The sequence below is a fragment of the Balaenoptera acutorostrata genome, chromosome 21, assembly GCF_949987535.1.
Source record: "Balaenoptera acutorostrata chromosome 21, mBalAcu1.1, whole genome shotgun sequence".
Taxonomy (NCBI): domain Eukaryota; kingdom Metazoa; phylum Chordata; class Mammalia; order Artiodactyla; family Balaenopteridae; genus Balaenoptera; species Balaenoptera acutorostrata.
The window spans coordinates 34,524,504-34,548,309 of record NC_080084.1 but is presented as its reverse complement, the minus strand read 5'-3'; the positions used below and the strand labels follow the sequence as shown (position 1 = coordinate 34,548,309).

The 23,806-nt window shown below is 38.8% G+C and overlaps 1 long non-coding RNA gene across 2 annotated transcripts; it reads left to right on the top strand.

The window, feature by feature from the left end:
• Positions 1–4,286: 4,286 nt before the first annotated feature.
• Positions 4,287–23,466, top strand: LOC130706127 (uncharacterized). Of its 2 annotated transcripts, none has more exons than XR_009006535.1 (3): positions 4,287–4,361; positions 18,962–19,170; positions 22,875–23,466. It is a non-coding gene; the product is annotated as an uncharacterized LOC130706127 (long non-coding RNA). The 2 variants fall into 2 exon arrangements; XR_009006534.1 differs by lacking the exon at positions 22,875–23,466 and adding an exon at positions 21,286–21,919.
• Positions 23,467–23,806: the final 340 nt, after the last annotated feature.

The window sequence follows — 23,806 nt, the reverse complement described above, 5'->3', positions numbered from 1 at the left end:
ACAAAGGAAGCCTCTAAAAATTCCAAAGAATGTACATCGTATAACCTATGATGCTAAGCACAATGCTACAAAATTAGAAATCAATAACAAAAGGATCGCTAAAATAGTCCCATGTGTTTGCAAGTAAAAAGCAGACTAGTAAATTACCTTTGATTAAAAAGGTGCTTGCAATGTAAATTTTAAGAAATACAAATTTGAATGACAATGAGACCACCACATATTTAAATTAATTTTAAAAAACTAAAGAAACACAAGGGAAATTTAAAGCTTTAAACACTGTGTATATCTGTGTATGTATTCACGTATCAGAAAGAAAAATATATTGAAAACAAATAAGCTAAGGTTCAACTCAAAAAGACTCTAAGCACAGAATAAACAGAAAGAAAAAAAGGAAACAATAAAGAGAAAGACAGAAAGCAATGAAATTAAATAAGAAAAATTATAAAACTGAATCTTGGTTTTCTGAAAAAAGTATAAATAGACTAAAACCAAATAAGACAGATTAAGAAGTAATTGCAAAATTTTTAAAATATGTAGAATAAAAACAAGGATATAACTAGAGATAAAACAACTATTAAACTAATACTATGCACAATTATACTCCAATAAATAGAATATATAAGATAAATTTTTAGTACAATTGACAAAATTAATTGGCAAAACTAGCTAATAAAAAACAGAAAATTTTGGTAGACAATAACTTTTACAGAATCAAAAATGGTAATTAATATTTCCTTTAAAACAGTCACAAAGGCAGATGACTTAAAATATATCTTCTAACAAACTTCAAAGAAACAAATAATCCTTATTTTAAACAAGCTTTTCTCCAGAAAAAAAAAAATTAAAGATAGAAAACCTGTAAAGTACTTATTTATTTGTCTTTTATTTATTTATTTTTTTTAATTTTTTTTTTTTTATAGCTACTTTATTTATTTATTTCTTTTATTTTTGGCTGTGTTGGGTCTTCAGTTCGTGCGAGGGCTTTCTCTAGTTAAGGCAAGTGGGGGCCACTCTTCATCGCGGTGCAGGGACCGCTCTTCATCGCGGTGCGCGGGCCTCTCACCATCGCAGCCCCTCCCGCTGCGGGGCACAGGCTCCAGACGCGCAGGCTCAGTAGTTGTGGCTCACGGGCCCAGCCGCTCCGCGGCACGTGGGATCCTCCCAGACCAGGGCTCAAACCCGTGTGCCCTGCATTAGCAGGCAGATTCTCAACCACTGCGCCACCAGGGAAGCCCTATTTATTTGTCTTTTAATTCAATACCTGGTAAGACTAGTACAAAATAAGAAATTACATGTCTCCAAATTAAAATGTTATTGTTTTATATGATTAAAAATTATATATTATTTAACATTATATGAATCTCTTAATTAAAAAAAGCTAAATTAATTCAACTATGTATTAGAAATATAATCCATCATGATCAAATACGATTTATTTTAGAGTTACAAAACGATTCAATATAAGAAAATAAATCATCATAGGTCCTAAAGAAAAATCATTGATCATTTCAATAGATGCAGAAAATGCCTTTGAAGTAAAATCTTTTGTAAAGCTAGAAAAAACAAGCATGTCTTTACATACATTATGTAATAAAATACTCACCACCATTATACTCAGTGACAAACATGAGATATATTCCTTTTTAGTTCTGGGCCAGAGTAACTGGCCTAGAATGTTTTGATCCATAGTCAGATGCATTATTCATTGCACCACTGTCCTCTCAAGAGAAATATGCCCAATAGCAAGTATATAAAATATAAAATATGCCTAGGGAGCAAATCTATTACCAACAGAGTACTGGAAATTCTGGCTAATGTAATAAGACAAGAGAAAGAAGTAAGAAGCACGTGTATTAACAAAAAGAAAAAAAACAGTCATTATCTGTTAAGTAATCATTCTGTGAGAATGAGCAGAGAAGCTATAGAATTGATGAGTGTTTAGAAATTTGAAAAACACATGATCAAAATAGAAGTCCCTCCTTCTGAGTCTCTTGATTATTCCTCCTTTCCTCCCAGATTTGGTAATGTTGGAGTGCGTCCAGAATTAATTCTTGTTTCTTTCTTCTTTAAACATTCTGGAAATCTCATATAGCCTCTTGGTTCAAGATACTATCTTTGTGTTGATGGTTTCCAAATTGAATCTCCATCCCATACTTATCTCCCAAAGAGCAGATTTTATTTCCAACTACCAACTCTACATTTCCACTTGATGTTTGAGAGTTATCCCAAACTCAGGATGTCCAAAACTTAACTCTGAGATTTCTGCCCTAAACCTGTTGTGCAAGCAACTTTCCCCATCTTGGTTAACGGCGATCGCATCTTCGAAGTTGCTCAGGTAAAAATCTTTGGAACTCTCATTGTCTCCTTTTCCTCTCACACTCCATATCCAATCCATCTATATAACCTATTATCTCATCTTTCAAGGTATCTTTAAAATATATTCAGAATCTGATCACTTTGAGCCACCTCCACAGCTCTGGCCCTGACCCAGGTAACACCACATGTCCCTGGAATTAATGACATAGCCTCCAAACAGGTTTTCCTTTTATCCCTTCACAGTGCCTTCTTCTCATTGCAGCAGTGATCACTTATCCTTACAAACTAACTCCCCCTTTACCAGCATGGTTCCCAAGGCCTTGATGAAGGGAAAATCCATGCCCTCTTAAAGGGACATATTTCAAGATCAGATAGGTTGTTCATACATACTAAACTCACTTTAACATTCATATATCCCAAAGTTTAGAAAAGCATTTAGAAATTTGTTTAGAGTCCCAAAGTATTAGGACTCTTTCCTTACACTGACTAGGTAACTCCGGTATCTCTGCTTTATTTACAGTGGACTGACATTGAATTGAGACTTCCGTCAGCCAGCTGAGTAAACAATTGGAAAGAGATCCAGCTGCCCAGCACACAGAATCCAGAATCTCCAATGACTTCACCCATACTAATAAATTTCCTGATTCTCCTTCCTTGGATAAATATCCTACGAATCCATAACCACATAAAGGCTCCAGATTTTTGTTGATATAAATGAACAAAGTCCTGCAATTATTATTTTCATACAGCTTAACTTCCTAGGGTGTGTTGAGATCTGGCTTCAGTCATAAGTCTGGAAACAATGAAGGCCTTGTAGAGGTGGGGCACACGAGGAGAACTGGCTTGATATCACAAGGTAATTGAAAAGGGTATGATGTCTGCAGGAGAGGGAGGGAATAGACTCATCAAAAGAGAAATAAGAGGTCCTCCAGGTGACAATGGAAATTCAGGTGGGATTGAGGGGTTGGGATGCTCCGATTACTCCAAATCTTACCTTAAGTCCCAAAACAATCCTTTGGCTCCTACTATTTCCCCCCAAAATGCCCTGGCATTCACTGTAAGAGATCTGGCATGGCTGTGAGTCCAACTGACACTGTAATTTGATGACCAACAAGATCAAAATGTGCATTGTTATTTGGAATTTTATCAGCCTTTCAGTAGCATTTGTAAGGAAATTTATTAGCTTGGTCTTAGACATTCCCTGGGGATTGATCTGCTTCTTGAGTTGAGAATTTAGGGATCTGAGCTGTCTACTCTTTCTCTTTGATCTGGCCTGTGCTATTGGAAGCAGTTACTCTACCTCAAGCGTTGAAATGCTTTACGTCTTTCATATTCTTCTATGATGGTAGCAGTAGCTTCCCTGAAACACTTACTTGAAACAAGCACCTCACTCCAGGTGATAATGTAATTGGTGGTTTTATCTCAGCATGCCATGTGCTGCAACATTCCCTTCCATGACTAACAACAAGATTTTTGTGGTCCTTCAGCCTCAACTGAGCTCCTCCATCTCCCAAAAACATACTAATCCCCCCACCTCCTCCACTCTTACTCTGTGGGATGTTGTCTTTAGCCCCACTTCTGGTACTAGTTTAGGTATTAGGCAGAGTTCTTGTTACAAGCAAGAGAAAATGAATCTGACTCATTTAAGTGAAATATTAATTACTGGTGTCATATCAGATACCTGTGGAAACTGAAAAATCAACCTTAGAAAATTGACATGAACTAAGGATGGACTCAAAGCCGAGATCACACCACATGAATAGTTTGGTGAGAATGGTAATCTTGGGCACTACATGGAATATCTCTAGATTTGCTCTTATTGTTCATTTCATGTCATTATCCCCTTGTTTTGGTCACCAAAAAAGAAGGGAAAAGTTGCTCTCTCTGCTGAGTTTCTGAAGAGTATTGATGGACCCTGCTTCCAGCATGATTCATACAATCCTCCAAATACATACTGGGGGAGTGAATGACAGTTATGACACCACTATGTGGTCATTCAGTACTATACTGTGCCCATGTGTCTCTGGAATAAAACTTATTCACAGGTAAGTACTCTCAGTTTATCTACCTCCTCTTTGAGACATTTTTGCTTTTACCTACTAGTTTCCTGGAGATTTGCTGTGATAGGCTAACAGCTGAAGCAGAGAACTGAAAGAAGCCAAGAGAGTAAATTGGCTTATTAAAGATTTAAAGAACTGATAAGGGACAGGGAGAGAGGAAGAAGCGAGGGAAGTCAGAACGGGCTGCTGGCATTGTTTTCTTTGGGAAGAGAGAGAGACGGAGACAGAGAAAGACTTTGGATAATTGGATATTGGATATTGGGGGAACGAAAAAGAGGGAGACAGAGTTACCATAACAAGAAAACTTTTGATGAAAGGAATCTTAGGTTGTTTAGGATGTAATTCCTCCTGTTCAAGAGACTGAGTAAAGGCAAAGTTATTTTTTCTGTTTTCTGTTTTTCTATTTTTAGAGTTGTAGCTATGTATCTTTTTGATGAGATACCAATAGGCACAGTTTTATTAAGATAAATATTTAAATAATCCTCTTTGTCCTATTTTATGCATTTTGAGTTGATTCCTACTTGATCTGAAATTCGATTCTTTTTATAGAAGGCATGTGTTCTTGTAGTCTATTGACAGTTCTGTGTACTTTTCTCATGGATGTCTCTTTTTCAGAGGGCTGCCATTACTCTGGACTTTCAGGGCGCTGTTCAATTTCTATTGCAATATAATACTTCTTAATGCCATGCTGTTTTGTTTCACTTTGCTCAATCTCAAATGAACAGAAGTCTATCCACACTCTAGACAAAGACAAAACATACTACAACTGCTGTCTGATTTGATGACATTATAAACTGAGAGGTCTTGAAAAATTATAATCTTGCTCTGCAATGTTTCCACCAACCCCATCCAGAGTGTTCCTTACATGGACTATAGCCGTTGCATGCAGTAAACTACAGTCAATTACTATTTTATTCCGCTGTGTTTTGACCATTGCTTTTGCCAAATGTTTCTGGGAAGAGAAGCATGGAGGCAGGAGAGGTATCGTCTGAGTAATGGAAAGTATTTGAAGTTTTCTAGTTGGTATAGACCTCAGTGTGCAGCCAGTGGTAGATCCATGAACGGTCTTTCTACGTTTTTTTTTCCCAATCCAGAGAGTTCACTGTATTTCAAGTGAAAAGCACTGTGGGCTTCCAATCTTACTGATCAATCCAGTTCTAGTGAGTTTATGGTTAATTGAAAAATGGTCACGATTCTAACAATAGTTTGATTGTGGTTCTTCATTTCTGATGTTCTGAATTCTCTGTGTCATCATATGCAATTTAGTGGGTCTTTACAAGAGAGGGCACTGGATCCTCTGGGACAGATATGCTTTAAAATGGACTCCTTGATGATTTCTTTACACATCTCCCTTTTCCCAGAATAGAAAACGCCCTTGTTGACGGCAGGGATCTTGTCCAATTTCCCCCTGTGTTTCTAGCACCTGTAATGGTACATGGCACACAGAACATGGCTGATAAACGTTTTAGTGTACATCTAAAGTATCCACCAGCACATTTCTGAACAGACTTTTTCTTCTCCATTCCCTCCTTTCCCAGCGACTCGCCCCACTGCTGCCTGACTGTGGTCCTCATCTCTCAAAGGGCACCAAACGCCTTCCTCATTGCCAGGTCCAGGACTCTCTTCTCAGTCCTCACACACATGAGGCTGTTGTGATGACTGAATTTGATGACCATTCTCTCCTCCTTCCAATGACCTTCCTTTGGTTTCTGACACCACTTTCCCCTGGTTGACGTTTCACCTCCTCCTTTCTCCCCAAAGCTATCCCCTCTGCTCCATCGCGTTATCTTAGGGTTTCTCAGGATGTCATGCTTAGTCCTCTGCTTCTCATGCTAGCCTTCTTTCTGTCCAATACCCTTTCCCCAAGTGTTTTCATCACTTCAGCTCTTCTCTAAGAGGGATCCCAGTGGACCCCAATGATCCTTCAAATCCTGATGGAGAAGCTCTGCATCTGTCCCTCACCCCAGACTTGTATTTCTCACTTTTTTTAAACGCTGGATGCTTCATTGGAACTGCACCCTCAGTATGTCCCAAACCAAATGTATAACTCTTCCTGCCATCCCCTCAACTTTCCAAGCTCCCTTTCCTTAGATGTTTAAAGACCAGTTAGTTAATGGCATTTCTAAATCCCCATAGGTTTCTGAACTAAAAATTGAGATTATCCTTAGTCCTTCTTTCCCCTTCTACTCCCATTCCCACATTCACTTTCTTACTGAACCTGGTCAAATATACCAAAATTTTCTCAGATGTGCTTGCTGCTTTCCATCCCAACTACTGCTGTTTGCATTCAAACCCACATCTTTTCTCTTTCTGTATAATCCATCACTCTCTCAATCACATCCACTTTCTATGCCTTCCAAACCATCATTCTGATCACAATGTATGTTTTCCTAGAGCAAATAGTCCCAAACCTCTAGCATGGCATCTAGAGCTCTTTATAATGCCTTGTAGTGTATCTTTCCAACCAACTGGCTCCTTCTACCCTGTTGGTTTCCAGCCTCGCCCTTCTCTGATCATTCTGTGGTCTTCACATCCCTGGGGCTTGGATAATCCTGTTTTCTCCACCTAAAATGCCTCGTCATTGCTCCTCTCTCCCCTCTACTCACTGGCATACCCAATCTGAAATTATTCTATAACCTCAGCCCTGGACTACACTCATAATTCGTGACTCACCACATCTCACTATCCTTTTTTTAAAGTTGTTGACTAAGATTTCAACATGAGTCTGCATTTCCAGCACGGTATTGCAACATGTGTCATCCTGTGGCTCTCCCTGAAATTCTGTGGGTACATGAGAAAGTGAAGGAAACATTCTCAAGATTTCAACACAGTTGAATTTTTAGAACAATATTTGCCATAGCTCTCTACACCTTAATTTGCTGGCTGGACATCCTTTCAACAAATGGGTAGAGAAGAAAACGCTTTTTTTTTTTTTTTTAAGAGCATCTTCTTAGCTGGGGCTTTACATCCTCACAGGTTGTCAGAGACATCTTTGGTCCAGGACAAGCCACGAACCACAGATCCAAAGGATAAAACCATTTCCTGGCCCAAGCCTCACCCTGAGAAGAAAACCTTTTTTTTTTTAACTTCCCTCTCTTCCCAGTGGGTGGAGTGTGCTGGGAGGGTTCCTGGAGTAAAGCACCCCCTACCAGATCCTAAACCTTCTCCTTCACTCTCTTCTGACCCCTCTCCCGCTTCACAGCGTCCACAGCAGTTTGACAAGGTCACACATTCGTCTGTTTTAAAGAGCACACATGATTCTGCCACAGGGTGAGGGAACTACAGGATATCAATCAAGTCCAAAATCAGTAAATAACTATAATCCCTTTTTTGTCAGTGAACGGTTATTTTGTTGTTGTTTGTTTTCTGGGGTTTTCTTGAATTTTATTTTTTTATACAGCAGGTTCTTATTAGTTATCCATTTTATACATACTAGTGTCTAGCTGTCAAATCAAATCTCCCAATTCATCACACCACCACCTCACCCCCGCCACTTTCCCCCCTTGGTGTCCATACATTTGTTATCTACATCTGTGTCTCTATTTCTGCCCTGCAAACTGGTTCATCTTTCCAATTTCTTTCCTTTTCTTTCTTTTTCTTCTCTGATTGCTGTGGCTAGGACTTCCAAAACTACATTGAATAACAGTGGCGAGAGTGGACACCCTTGTCTTGTTCCTGATCTTAGTGGAAATGCTTTCAGTTTTTCACCATTGACAATGATGTTTGCTGTGGGTTTGTCATATATGGCCTTTATTATGTTGAGGTAGGTTCCCTCTATGCCTACTTTCTGGAGAGTTTTTATCATAAATGGGTGTTGAATTTTGTTAAAAGCTTTTTCTGCATCTATTGAGATGATCATATGGTTTTTATTCTTCAATTTGTTAATATGGTGTACCACATTGGTTGATTTGCATATATTGAAGAATCCTTGCATCCCTGGGATAAACCCCACTTGATCATGGTGTATGATGCTTTAATGTGCTGTTGGATTCTGTTTGCTAGTATTTTGTTGAGGATTTTTGCATCTATATTCATCAGTGATATTGGTCTGTAATTTTCTTTTTTTGTAGTATCTTTGTCTGGTTTTGGTATCAGGGTGATGGTGGCCTCATTGAATGAGTTTGGGAGTGTTCCTTTCTCTGCAACTTTTTGGAAGAGTTTGAGAAGGATGGGCGTTAGCTCTTCTCTAAATGTTTGATAGAATTCACTTGTGAAGCCATCTGGTCCTGGACTTTCATTTGTTGGAAGATTTTTAACCACAGTTTCAATTTCATTACTTGTGATTGGTCTGTTCATATTTTCTATTTCTTCCTGGTTCAGTCTTGGAAGGTTATACCTTTCAAACAATTTGTCCATTTCTTCCAGGTTGTCCATTTTATTGGCATAGAGTTGCTTGTAGTAGTCTCTTAGGATGCTTTGTATTTCTGCGGTGTCTGTTGAAACTTCTCCTTTTTCACTTCTGATTTTATTGACTTGACTCTTCTCCCTCTTTTTCTTGATGAGCCTGGCTAATGGTTTATCAATTTTGTTTATCTTCTCAAAAAAAACAGCTTTTAGTTTTATTGATCTTTGCTATTGTTTTCTTTGTTTCTATTTCATTTATTTCTGCTCTGATCTTTATTTCTTTCCTTCTACTAACTTTAGGTTTTGTTTGTTCTTCTTTCTCTAGTTACTTTAGGTGTAAGGTTAGATTCTTTATTTGAGATTTTTCTTGTTTCTTGAGGTAGGCTTGTATTGCTATAAACTTCCCTCTTAGAACTGCTTTTGATGCATCCCATAGGTTTTGGATCGTTGCATTTTCATTGTAATTTGTCTCTAGATATTTTTTGATTTCCTCTTTTATTTCTTCAGTTATCTCTTGGTTATTTAGTACCGTATTGTTTGGCCTCCATGTGTTTGTGTTTTTTACATTTTTTCCCCTGTAATTGATTTCTAATCTCATAGCATTGTGGTCAGAAAAGAAGCTTGATATGATTTCAATTTTCTTAAATTTACTGAGGCTTGATTTGTGACCCAAGATGTGATCTATCCTGGAGAATGTTCCATGCGCACTTGAGAAGAAAGTGTAATCTGCTGTTTTTGGATGGAATGTCCTATAAATATCATTTAAATCTATCTGGTCTATTGTGTCATTTAAAGCTTGTGTTTCCTTATTAATTTTCTGTGTGGATGATCTGTCCATTGGTGTAAGTGAGGTGTTAAAGTCCCCCACTAATTTTGTGTTACTGTCGATTTCCTCTTTTATAGCTGTTAGCAGTTGCCTTATGTATTGAGGTGCTCCTATGTTGGGTGCATATATATTTATAATTGTTATATCTTCTTCTTGGATTGATCCCTGGATCATTATGTAGTGTCCTTCCTTGTCTCTTGTAACATTCTTTATTTTAGAGTCTATTTTATCTGATATGAGTATTGCTACTCCAGCTTTCATTTGATTTCCATTTGCATGGAATATCTTTATCCATCCCCTCACTTTCAGTCTGTATGTGTCCCTAGGTCTGAAATGGGTCTCTTGTAGACAGCATATAGATGGGTCTTGTTTTTGTATCCATTCAGTGAGCCTGTGTCTTTTGGTTGGAGCATTTAATCTCACATTTAAGGTAATTATCGATATGTATGTTCCTATTACCATTTTCTTAATTGTTATGGGTTTGTTTTTGTAGGTCTTTTTCTTCTCTTGTGTTTCCCACTTAGAGAAGTTCCTTTAGCATTTATTGTAGAGCTGGTTTGGTGGTGCTGAATTCTCTTAGCTTTTCCTTGTCTGTAAAGCTTTTGATTTCTCCATCGAATCTGAATGAGATCCTTGCCAGGTAGAGTAATCTTGGTTGTAGGTTCTTCCCTTTCATCACTTTAAATATATCATGCCACTCCCTTCTGGCTTGCAGAGTTTCTGCTGAGAAATCAGCTGTTAACCTTATGGGACTTCCCTTGGATGTTATCTGTCGTTTTTCCCTTGTTGCTTTCAATAATTTTTCTGTCTTTAATTTTTGTCAGTTTGATTACTATGTGTCTCAGCGTGTTTCTCCTTGGGTTTATCCTGCCTGGGACTCTCTGTGCTTCCGGGACTTGGGTGGCTCTTTCCTTTCCCATGTTAGGGAAGTTTTCGACTATAATCTCTTCAAATATTTTCTCAGGTCCTTTCTCTCTCTCTTCTCCTCTGGGACCCCTATAATGTGAATGTTGTTGCATTTAATGTTGTCCCAGAAGTCGCTTAGGCTGTCTTCATTTCTTTTCATTCTTTTTTCTTTATTCTGTTCCGTGGCAGTGAATTCCACCATTCTGTCTTCCAGGTCACTTATCCGTTCTTTTGCCTCAGTTATTCTGCTATTGATTCCTTCTAGTGTATTTTTCATTTCAGTTATTGTATTGTTCATCTCTGTTTGTTTGTTCTTTAATTCTTCTAGGTCTTTGTTAAACATTTCTTGCATCTTCTCGATCTTTGCTTCCATTCTTTTTCCGAGGTCCTGGATCACCTTCACTATCATTATTCTGAATTCTTTTTCTGGAAGGTTGCCTATCTCCACTTCATTTAGGTGTTTTTCTGCGGTTTTATCTTGTTCCTTCATCTGGTACATAGCCCTCTGCCTTTTCATCTTGTCTATCTTTCTGTGAATGTGGTTTTTGTTCCACAGGCTTCAGGACTGTAGTTCTTCTTGCTTCTGCTGTCTGCCCTCTGGTGGATCAAAAAACCTTTTTAATGGAGATCACACACTGTTCTTCCCTTAGAATTTTTAGCCTAATAACTCTTATGCAAAGTGAGGAATAAACTGCATTATCAACACTGGAATCTAGGCCTAGATTTGTCTTGATGTGGGATTCAAGGTTTTCATCTGAAGAAAGTGTGTTAATAATATTCCCTGCTTGCCTCTGCATAAAATTGCTTTGAGGAAATATTTAGCTTATATATGAAACACTTTTTAAATGTATGTATGGTACTATTATGCATTAATTCAAATATAAGTTGAATTATATTTAATATGAAATATATATATATTTGGTATATATATCTGACACACCAAAATCAGATACACACTCATGAGGTTTTCAAAAAACTATTCAAAATTCCGCTAATCAATCATAATCCTAAAATCAATCACTGATCCTAAAATTAATCCATAAGGATACATGTGTCATATGAGTATTGAAGATTTTTGAGAAGTAATATATACTTTCAATTTGTAATTTGAAAAAAAATTTAAATGCGACTAACCCAGACACAATAGTTTATTAACTTCATGTTGACATATTTGGCTGGTCTTGGATTCTTCCAGAGGACATGCATTAATACAGAAAGACAGAGGTGGGAGAGGATGGGCTCTTTGATATGGGTAGAGAATATTACATGGAAGGGAAACTAGGAGAGTATACTTTTATCCAAAGAACATCTACTGTAGACCTAGCCAGCAGTTTTATCCACAGCGGCATAGGTGATCTGAAAAAAAAGGTTCTGGTGCATCCAGACTTTGGCCACACATCACTACTATACGATAAGCTGAGCCCTTGTCAGAAGTATTGCCTTCCTCGATCAGAGACTGATTGTGTTCACAACTTGTCATATACGCCTAATATCACTCTGGAACTCTGCAATTAGCAGCATCCACACAGCACCAGTATCACTAAACTGAATTCCAAGTGGGTAAGAGCTAATTTAAACAAGTATCCTCCAAGAAAGGAAAAGAATCCAACCTTTCAAGTGCTTCATCATATTACACAATATTCACCATAAGTTACATCCTGATTCACTTAATGACTCAGCTACTCTCAGCTTAGGTAAAACATTGTGGGTTTTTTTTGCTCAAAGTTCCAATTGTGGAACTCTTAACCAGTAGGTTTCCCAAAGTGTTTTCTTTGCCCAAAAAAGGGTGCATCTAACATTAAAATGTAGTGTGTATATGATAACTCAGAGCCCACGAGAAAACTCTAACTTCTATCGCTTTAGGATTTAATTTGAACCCTAAGGCTCCTACAGAGAGTTAAATTAAGGGTCTCATGGTTGAATATGGGTCACTCCTCTCCTACAGTTAGTTGATCAACACTTATTTTGGAAGCACTAAGGCAATTTGCAAATCAGAGGGCATCAAATTATTAAGCTGGCTAAAGTTTCAAACCAGCCAATGTTTGCCATACATCTGTTGTTGGAGTCAATGTTCAAAAATCTTTTTTTTGTCTCTGCATTGTAGTTATTTACCCTCATTACCTTATGCTGAATAAGGAGAGCAAAGAAGACCTGAACTTGATAAAATGTCCCCTGAATGATCAAACTACACTTAATTTAAATACTAATAGTAAGAATTCCTATCCTATAAGGGTAAAGTCTATGCAGGTAATCTTTCTACTACTACCAGATGTATCTGTACATGTTGGCTGGGAATGAAACCCTAAACAACATCTTTGTTTAGGGTTTAATGGAGTTTAAACCACTCCTTCATCTCTCTCTTTCATTTATCAACACAGTTGACTTGTAACTGGAGTTTCATATATTCAAGGACCTCTATGGTGCTTTGTTAATCAAAAGCAAACATTTAAATGATCAAGTAACTGCTCTGTCTTTTGGGGATGGTTCTAAAAATTGTGTGGCTCACTTATTTTCCTAAACTTTAAAAATAATTCCAAAGAACTATTGTCCAGTATCTTTCCACTTAATATTAACATATTCTAAATTGAGAAATTCAATGATCTTATAACTTTAAAGTAAGAACTACACGAGCTCAACAAATCAACAGAACGTTCTTTTTTCTTTCTTATACTAGCACAAAAGAAAACGTTTTTCAAGAACTGAAACCAATGCATAATTTTTGTAGAGAAACACTTTTACACAAACCACTGAAAATTAGTGGTTCATGGGTTCATAGTTAATGTTAAGTATCTATCTATCCTTCTTTGGGCACATCTCCAAATTCCAATTCCAGGGCCACACAATCTCAGCCCAATATTTCTACTATAACCCAAAGGATTCACAATCCTTTGCCTTCAGTTGCAACATAATATGAACAGTGAGGCACTTTCATGACTACTGAGTAGTCATTTTCTCCAGACATTTTCTCTTCCCATCAGTCATCTGTTGAACTCCCTCATCTGGCTACCTGAGTGACCAATGATTAACCACTCAAGAGGACTGACTCATCACAGACCTAGTCAACGGCTGATAATAGAATTAGTCCAAAAGAAGCTAGAAGGGCAATAGTGTAACCCAAACTCAACAGAGAAACAAGACTCTGGGGTTCCAGTGGGCTTCCCTGGATGACCACTGATAAACCACTTAAATTCTCGGGGCCTCATCATAAAATGAGGAGTTAAGCCTAATAAGTAACTCTATTATCACGTGTATTACTTGTGGACATCTTAAATATATCCATATCCAAAAATAAACAAACACATCAATGGAATAAATAGAGATACATGAACAAACCCAAATAACTGCATGCATTTGTTTTTATAGATCAAGTAGCATCACATAACAGTGCTAAAAATGTTGCATTTAATAAATTATGTTTGGGTGATTGATACCCTCTTAAAAACAACTTAATTGCATCCCTAGCTTACTTATTAGGCTAAAATAAATTTCTAGGTGGCCCACAAATGTAAATATAAAAAACCAAAACTATAAAATTTTAGAAGAAAACATAGAGAATAGTTTCATCATATCTGTATGGGGAAACCTTTTCTAAATATGTCACAAAACTTCTATGGAAGGACATACTGATGTATTTGACACATTCTAATTTAGAAATTCTGGAATAAAACCAAAGATAAAATCAGAAGACAAACAGAAAACTGAGATAAATATTTATACTACTTATCACATGGGGTTGATTTCTTTAATATGTAAAGATATCTGACAAATCAATAAGTAAAAGGTAAGCATATCATTACTAAGTAGTTAAATATGAAAATGCAGTACACAAAATGGAGTATTAAAAGGGCTTTTATCATATGAACTATACAGAGTCTCATGCAAATGTTCAGATATCACTTCTGGAGTTAAGAGTTGAAGCAATGTCATTTGATTTTTTTTTTTCTAACAATTTTTCATTGATTGACTCTAGCGTGGAAACCACTGAACTAGACATTGCCTAAGATCCACTAACCTCTGAAGTTATGTCTTTGTCTGTCTGTGATCCAACTTATTTTACTATGTCATCTTCCCGACCTGACCCACAAACATCCAACACTGTAGCAATCCTCTTCATTTCTTTAACGGAGGAGCTAGATGTGTTGAGGGGAAAATCAGTCACGTACTGAAACTGGAACTCGTTCAAATTCATGCTTGAGGCCTCAATTACAACTCCTCAATACTTTTAAAATTTTGGGCATTTCATTGTCACATTCACTTCAGCTTCAACATCCTGAGTGATTTCCACTTCCTCACTCCTCCTACTCAGCTTGTTGCTTGTTCATTTTTACCAGATGACCTCATCTCCTTAACTCACAGAAGAAACAGAAGTCACCCCTTGATTTTCTGGCCACCCACCGTTCCATCCCCAAATGCAAACTTCCTAGCATCCCTATCCTTTTTTTCTTCCTCATTTTGGTGTCAGAGGAAGATATGTCTCTTCTGTACAAAGGAAGCACCTTTATCTAAGTTCTGAATCCCAGAGGCTCCTTCTACCTCAGTGCATTCTGCATTATTTTTCCTCTTCTCTCTCTTACATGAGCAACCTTTTCCACTGCCTTCTCTTCTAGCCCATTGGTTCTCATCCGGAAATAATTTGCCTCCTTCCCCAGGGTATTAGGCAATGTGTGGAGACATTTTTGATTGTCACAGGGGAGTGCTACTATACTGGCATCCTGTCGGGATGCTACTGATATCCAGCACACAGCGGCCATGAATGCTGCTAAACATCCTACAAAGCACAAGATGCTCCACCACCGGCAACACGCCCATACACAGTGTATCACTTGGCCCCAAATGTGCCGACGCTTACAGATCCTGTAGCCTACAAACATGTTTGGTCCTTGCTTCCGTCCTTCGTTCCTTCCTTCCTCCTTCCCTCCCTCCCTCCCTCTCTTCCTTCCTTCTTCTTTCTCTTTCTCTGACACACACAAACACACACACAACTACATTTTAAACACATTTTTTCCTAGACCCTTCATCCCTCTCTAGCTATTCTTATCTTTCTCTTCCTTTTTTCTTAGCCAAACTTTTTTGGGAAAAAAATGACTAAAACCCATTGTTCTTGCTTGTATCTAACCACTTAAGGCAATCTGGCTTCACTGAAATCATTCGAGCAACGCTCACTAATGACTTGATGTTGCCAAATCCTAAAACAAGTCTCAGTCTTAGCATAGAAAACTTCTCTGAGGCATTTGGTCTTTGCCTTTTTTTTCCTTTTTTGACAAGTCCCTCTTTAAAACTCTCTTATTCTATGTCTTTGCACCTTACATTCCTACATCTTGGAATAAAAACTTTCTCATTCTCCTTTCCATGATTCTACCCCTTTGTTTGTGGCACAATGATATTCCTTATTCTTTCATCTCTTCTGGTCTTCTAAGGCTATATTTTCAATTTTAAGCTTATTATATCTACCACCTAAAGGCTGATGGAATGTAAATATATAACTTTAAACAAAACAGTTCTGTGGAACTCAAGGCAAATATAACCAATCATCTGTGAGGGTCTCATCCTGTATATCCCCAAAGCACTTCAAATTTTGTATGTGAAAAATGAACTTACATTTTTACACTTGAAAGTAATGTCCATTTCCCTGTATTTTCTATCTCATTACACACATCATTATCCAATCTCCCAAGCAAAAATCCATGCATGAACCTGGAAGCCTTTCCATTCCCTATCATTCCATACAACCTAATCATTAACAATTATGAAATCTACATCATCAGTACCTCAAATATTTCCCATCCAAATGTGTTGCTGCTAGTGCCTTGGTTTAGGTACCCATCACCCCTCATTTGGTTAACTGTAATACCTACTAATTGATTTCCCCATCTCTAGCCTCTTTACACTGATTCAAAGGTCAGCTTTTAAGGCTTTGCTCCAACATGGTCTCCCTTCCCTAAAAACCTCTCTTAGTTCTTCATCGCAAGGGTCAGACTCTGGGAAGTTTTACCAAGCACAGAAAGCTTTAGTACTCTGACCTTTGCCAAGTTCTTAAGCCTTAGTCTACTTTGTTCCTTCCCCTTTGTGTTGCAGTCATACCAACTGCCTTATACTTTCCCAATCTCATCAAATTGTTTCCCATCTCCTTGCCTTTGATTTTTCTTTGAATTTTTAAAAAAATATTTTATTTATTTATTTGTTTATTTTTGGCTGCACTGTGTTTTCATTGCTGCGCACGGGCTTTCTCTAGTTGCGGCAAGCGGGGGCTACTCTTCGTTGCGGTGTGCAGGCTTCTCATTGCGGTGGCTTCTCTTGTTGTGGAGCATGGGCTCTAGCCACGTGGGCTTCCGTAGTTGTGGCTCGCGGGCTCTAGAGTGCAGGCTCAGTAGTTGTGGCACACGGGCTTAGTTGCTCCGTGGCATGTGGGATCTTCCCGGACCAGAACTTGAACCCGTATCCCCTGCATTGGCAGGCAGATTCTTTACCCCTGCGCCACCAGGGAAGCCCGCCTTTGACATTTTTTATCTTGGTACTAGACTTCTATTCTGATTTCAAGACTTAGGTAGGCATCTCTCTAGAAAACATTCTTTTGCATTCTTTGAGAATTAATTGCTCTCTCTCCTCCTCATTGCCTTTCTGCTTTGGACTTGCTTTAAATGTTACATCTGTCACCTTGTATTCCAATTTAAAAATACATTCTTGCTTCTCCTACTGAAGTATGGCTTGCTGAGGAAGGGTCTGTGCCTTGGGTGAGGGGGCAGTCAATGACGTAGTACTAGAGCCTGGAAAAACACTCAGGATGAGGTGCTCAATGAATGTTTGCTGAAGGAAGAAAAGAGGTAGAGAACAAGGCAACCATAAAATTTTTACTAATAAGCCAAGAAACACAGTCTAACAATTTTTAAACTTCAGCATCCATAGCATTTACGAAATGTCTACATACCCTTGGTGGTATACTGAGCTCTGTGCAAGGCAAACTAGTTAAACTGGTGAGGTGGCGTTTAGGTAAATATAAAACTAATAACTAATCCTTAATATTACTCAATTTGATGCAATCCTATCATATCAGAAGCCACATTAGTGAATTACCATAGCCATAAAGTATCCCTTTCTTTAGCATCTCAGTGGATACTGACTTGCCTCAGTTAATTTTGGTTCCTTAGAAACAAGAGCCAAATTTCTTCAAGTGTGCTCTGAGGAACCTAGTCCTATGAAGCTTCCTCAAGTAAAAGGGTCTCATGTTCAATCATGTTTGTGCAACGTACATGTCATATCTCTCTTCTGGAGATGGAGAATGTCCATTAGCATCTAAAAAGCTCCAAGAAAATTATAAAGTAAGGAAATCTTGTTTACACTTGTTGAGTGTAATGTTTCCACGAACTCATTTGATCATGGAACTTCTTTCATGCCTTATCTGTAAAATCTCATGAAACTAGTGTTCTGTGAAACAAGCTTTGGAACATTGGTCAGAAGGCTGGTTCGAAAACATCACAACTTCACCTCCTTCCTGTCATCAATTCTCTCCTGCTCCACTGACCCAAGTGAGGACGGGGCTGGGAGTACTGGCTGGAGGGATGTATATTCATTCCAGAATCCCTTTACTTAAATTTGTTTAACTGAAGTGGAAACAGTCTTGCACTTTAAACAAATCTGATTTTTCATAATATATCATAGGACCAATATGATATGATTATTTTGCTATAAGAATCAGCAGGCAAGGGGACATGCCTTAAAGTCACTTTAAAAGGTCTTCCATCAAGACAATTATCTGAAAGTAAAGTGAATAAAAAGCTGAAGGATCCTATTTCATAAATAGGTAGCACGACATCAAGCTTTTCCATTTCAACAGGGGTCTGTACTGTAGCTACAAAGAGTTATGGAGCTGAAAGGAATTTAGAGATCACTTAACTCAGCCAATTCATTTACCAGTGAGGATTTAAGGCCCAGAGAAGATAAGAGACTTAACAAATATTATTTATATACTTAGAGGAGTTGACAACACAGAGCCTGTGATTTTCATTTCAGTGCTTTTCCTACATTCCACTTCCTGCTAATGAATTTAAGTCAAGGAATAGAGTTCAGGGTTGGAATCAAATAAAACATACACTGATATTAACCTGATACATATTCAGTTTCCTGTCACTTATAAAATGCTGTCATGGGCATCATTCATTATTCCCATCTGCCCTGCAAGGTGAGTCAGACCATCCTTGCTTCCTTCTTACCAAGATTTACAACCTAGCCCTAAGTGAAAAGTTCCCCAAGCCTGTGAGATGATGCCTCATTAAAATGTACCGAAACTTAGTTGTGCTTCCCAGGGACGCATCCAGGAATACTTTATATAAACCAAAGATGGGGTGCATATACTTCAGTGGAAACTGTGGTTCTGAGAAATTCGTGGGAAACCAGAGGTCCTATTAGGCTATTTTCTGCTGCTGCACAGCACAGGCAAAATGCCCAACTCTTAATGGCTAAAAATACACATTTTCAGAAATCCAAAGTGTTTAATTTACATCAAATCTAACAGAAAAGACAAGCAGTCTGGTACATGGGGAGCTCTTCTAAAACCACTCTCTCGAAGACAAAAGAAAATAAGACTGGTATTGAAGTGGAGCCATTCTCCAAACAGCTCCCGTCCGCTGGAACCGAGGCCTCGCTAAATGCAAACGATTAGAGCTTCACGGAAGATTAGAAAACATTCTATTGCAAACAGCTCTCCCAGATCCACAGAAACAGGTCAGTGCTATGTAAACACTTTGCACCGCTTCGTAAACAGATAAAAATATCCAATCAGTTTGGTGTAAACAGATCAACAGCAGGAGAAGCCAGCATCCTTCTCAGATGGGGCTCTGTGGACAAGCAAAGACTCAACATTTGCTGATTTGGAATTGCATTTGACTGTTCTCATTTAATTGGTTACTTTTCTGAAATCAGGCCATTTGTTGAGAAGCCAGTGGCAGGATCACAAGGAATTCAGGGTGGTGCATAGCAAGTTCCAGATACTACTTGCTAACTTCTAGCTCTGCCCCATACTACTTCTGAGACAAACAACTATTTTCAGGCTATAATTTAAAATAGGAGCTGAAAAGGGTGGACGTGAAAATAACAAATGGCTGAGAGCTCTTGGGCAGACCTTGGGGATCATGAGACAGGAAATCTAGGGGTGAAAAACAAAGCCTGAGCATGAGTTCATACCATCCATGATCTATGAAGTATCCGGCATATTCGGCAGAGTAGTTAATTCTCTCTCACTCTACCACAGTATCCTACTCAGCCAACCTAACATCCACCTCTCCTGTCTGCCTTCACACTTATCAGGAGGAAAGGGGAAGTAGATTATGAACAGAGAACGGGTTCACCCCCTCAGACCTGTATGCTATTGCAAGGAACAACTGGATTGGACCCCCCCCTTACTTTTTTGTTTGTTTGACTTAATTTTTTAAATTAAGTTATTTATTTATTTATTTAATTTATGGCTGCACTGGGTCTTTGTTGCTGCGCGCGGGCTTTCTCTAGTTGCGGCGAGGGGGGGCTACTCTCCATTGCAGTGCGCAGGCTTCTCATTACAGTGGCTTCCTGTTGCAGGGCACGGGCTCTAGGCACGTGGGCTTCAGTAGTTGTGGCATGCAGGCTCAGTAGTTGTGGCTCACGGACTCTAGAGCACAGGCTCAGTAGTTGTGGCGCACGGGCTTAGTTGCTCCGTGGCATGTGGGATCTTCCCGGACCAGGGCTCAAACCTGTGTCCTCCGCATTGGCAGGCGGATTCTTAACCACTGTGCCACCAGGGAAGTCCCTGACTTAATTTTTTAAATTGAAGTAGAGTTGATGTATAATATTATATAAATTGCAGGTGTGCAATATAGTGATTCATAATTTTTAAAGGTTATACTCAATTTATAATATTATAAAATATTTACGATACTCCCCCGGACCCTTTGTACGCTTTGCTCAAACGGTGGAGCCTTCGCACTCAATGCCAAGTTTTTGTTACAGATCAGTTTTTCCATAAAACCGTTTTGAACCAATCAGTAATTTCTAGGTTCTGTTTGTTTAAAGTGTAAGAGTTCAAACTTTCACATTCTATTAAAGTTTAGCCCTAAAATGAAAAAAAAAAAAATCCCTATAGCTTATTTTAAACCTTATAGCTTGTACCTCTTAATCCCCTACCCCTTTATTGCCCCTCCCCTTCCCTCTCCCAACTGGTAACCACTAGTTTGTTCTCTACACTAATTAAAAATGATACATGCACCCCCAATGTTCATAGAAGCATTATTTACAATAGCTAAGATATGGAAGCAACCTAAGTGTCCATCAACAGATGAGTGGATAAAGAAGATGTGGTGTATATATGCAATGGAATATTACTCAGCCATAAAAGAATGAAATTTTGCCATTTGCAGGAACATGGATGGGCTTGGAGGGCATTATGCTAAGTAAAATAAGTCAGACAGTGAAAGACAAATACTGTATGATATCACTTACATGTGGAATCTAAAAAATACAACAAACTAGTGAATATAATGAAATAGAAGTGGATTCACCTTACTCTGAAGTGTCTTTGAAGCTCTTTTCATTGACCCAGTCTTTACTGAGTTCCTTTGATTGCCCATCCTTTTACTAAGCATGTGAATAGTAAAATAGAGAAAATATGGTTCCTGCTGTCAAGTAGTGCACTTTATATATTTAAATATATTTTAAAATTGTGTAATATTTTAAAATATCTGCCCATTTAGAATCCCTGCATCCTATAATGGCAGGTGGTAGAAGAAAGGCAGATCACATATATATTAAATATAATACAACACTCACTTTCACCCACAAATATGTGACTCCAGTAATCAATTTTGACAGTTTTCAAGAATCATGGATCTGATACCTCCAAGTGCTCTCGCCTCACATTCGGCTACAGCTGCGGTGACGAGGTACACGTGAGCCGCCGTCATCTTTGCACAGGTGTGGCCAGGACATGCTTCACCTCAGGCACTGGCCCCTCCTCTCCAGCCTCCTTCCCAGTACCTTCTCCTACCAGGAGGCATGGGAAGCCTGCATAGACTATTGGCTCAAAAGCCAAAATGCAGAAGAGCTGACAACCTGTGAGAAAATCCTTGAAAACGGAGAAGAGAAACTCACAGAAAAGTGCTTTTTTTCCTTTCCTCCATCAGACTGGCAGTTCTGAGATGCATTCCATAAAGGTTCTCAGATCATCATGAAATAGCACATCTGTGAAATCACGCATCTGTCACATGCAGTGATCACCAACTGGATAACACATCTTGTATTAATATTCCCTCCTTCCTGGTTGCGCTCTACCGGGCTCTCACGTCTGCTTCCTGGGAGCGTATTCCACATAGACCCCTGCCAGCAAACTTTATCTCAGGTCAGCTTTGGGGGAGACCCAGGTTAAAACAATTCAAATGGTCCCTTGTTGCTTGAGTTGTTTACTAAAGTTCAGTGAAACTGAAATTTTTTACATTTTCTTCATTGGTCCCTCCCTTAGACACAAAATTGTAGGAATCTGGCAAAGATCTCACCCAGAGATTAATCACTATCTTTTACAAAAGTTTCTCTTTACTTGACTCCTTCATGGAGCTAGATCTAAGGAAGGAAGGGAGGGAGGGAGGGAGGGAGGAATCAAAACATATTTGTGAACTCCTTAACTGAATCTGAGAATCCATGGCATTTTTGAGAGACCATTTCCTATGATTAAGTTTTCATGACAATGAAGAATTCTAAGAAGAATTCTATGCTTTGTTTTCATTTATTCTTTTGTTTTCTCTTTTTCAAGCCTCTAACTCTTCTTTCTGGTCAGTTGTGTGGTGGGACGTACAGCAGAGAATCGGGGATGGTACAGAGGGAAGAGTCTGGACCCAGAGTCCATTCGAGCGATGACCCAGACATACCCTGGGAGCCGTGGGGACAGAGACTAAATTAGAGGCACCACTAGAGCTTAAGTAAAGCGTCGTTTTGTGTGTCTTTAGAAAACTCACAAATGGAACATACTGTATACACTGCAAATTCAATTTTTCACTTGCTATTCATGAAAACTTTACGTATCCACTTGTCCTCTTAAAAAGGAGCATAGGGGCTTCCCCGGTGGCGCAGTGGTTGAGAATCTGCCTGCCAATGCAGGGGACACGGGTTCGAGCCCTGGTCTGGGAAGATCCCACATGCCGCGGAGCAACTAGGCCCGTGAGCCACAATTACTGAGCCTGCGCGTCTGGAGCCTGTGCTCCGCAACAAGAGAGGCCGCGATAGTGAGAGGCCCGCGCACCGCGATGAGGCGTGGCCCCCACTTGCCACAACTAGAGAAAGCCCTCACACAGAAACGAAGACCCAACACAGCCATAAATAAAATAAATAAATAAAATTTAAAAAAAAAAGCATAAATGTTACATAGTGTAATGATGTTACATTTTGCTTAATCATTTTTCCTGCTGCAGGATATTTCAGCCTCTTTGATACACATCAAACTGACAGTTATCTCCAGGAAAGGGACTAGGATTGGCCTGGTAATCAAAGGAGGATTAACCTGCATCTATGAATGTTAATGTCTTCACGTGAAAAGACGCTCAACATTATCATCAGGGAACTGCAAATCAAAGCCACAATGAGATATCACCTCACACCTACCAGACTAGCTATCATCAAAAATAAAACAAATAACAAGCGCTGGTGAGGATGTGGAGAAAAGGGAGTCCTCATGCACTACTGGTGGAAATGTAAATTGGTGCAGCTACTGTGGAGAACACTACAGAGGTTCCTGACAAGGTTAAAAATAGAACTATCATGAGACCCAGCGATTCCACTCTGGGTATTTACTGAAGAAAATAAAAACACTAATTCAAAAATATACATACACCCCTATGTTCACTGCAACATTAGTTACAAAAGCCAAGATATGGAAGCAAACTAAATGCCCATCAATGGATGAATGGGTAAAGAAGATGTCTGTCTGTGTGTGTGTGTGTGTGTGTGTGTGTGTGTGTGTATTACTAGGAGAGACTGTTCATAACAGATGTCTCCTGACAAGTAAGTTATTGGTACAAGCGAACTACCTTATTGCAATAATGCTAAGATTCAGACTTAAGCTAAAGATAGTAAGAGAGAGTGGGGGAGGGCAGCAGGGAGAGAGAGAGCAAATTGAGTAAGAGAGTGAGATACAGTTTGGCCTGAGTCCACATCCGACCCTACCACACTGACTTACTCTGGGATATATCAAGCCAGCACAGCCCTCAGAAAGCTAACATATGCCAGCTTGAAAAGGCCAATTTCTGGCATATTCATTTGTCAACATCTTAACAGCAAGCACCTCTATTTTTCCAAAATCTCTTGTGCACATCAAAATGTTTTCTATGCAAATTAAAGGTGGTAT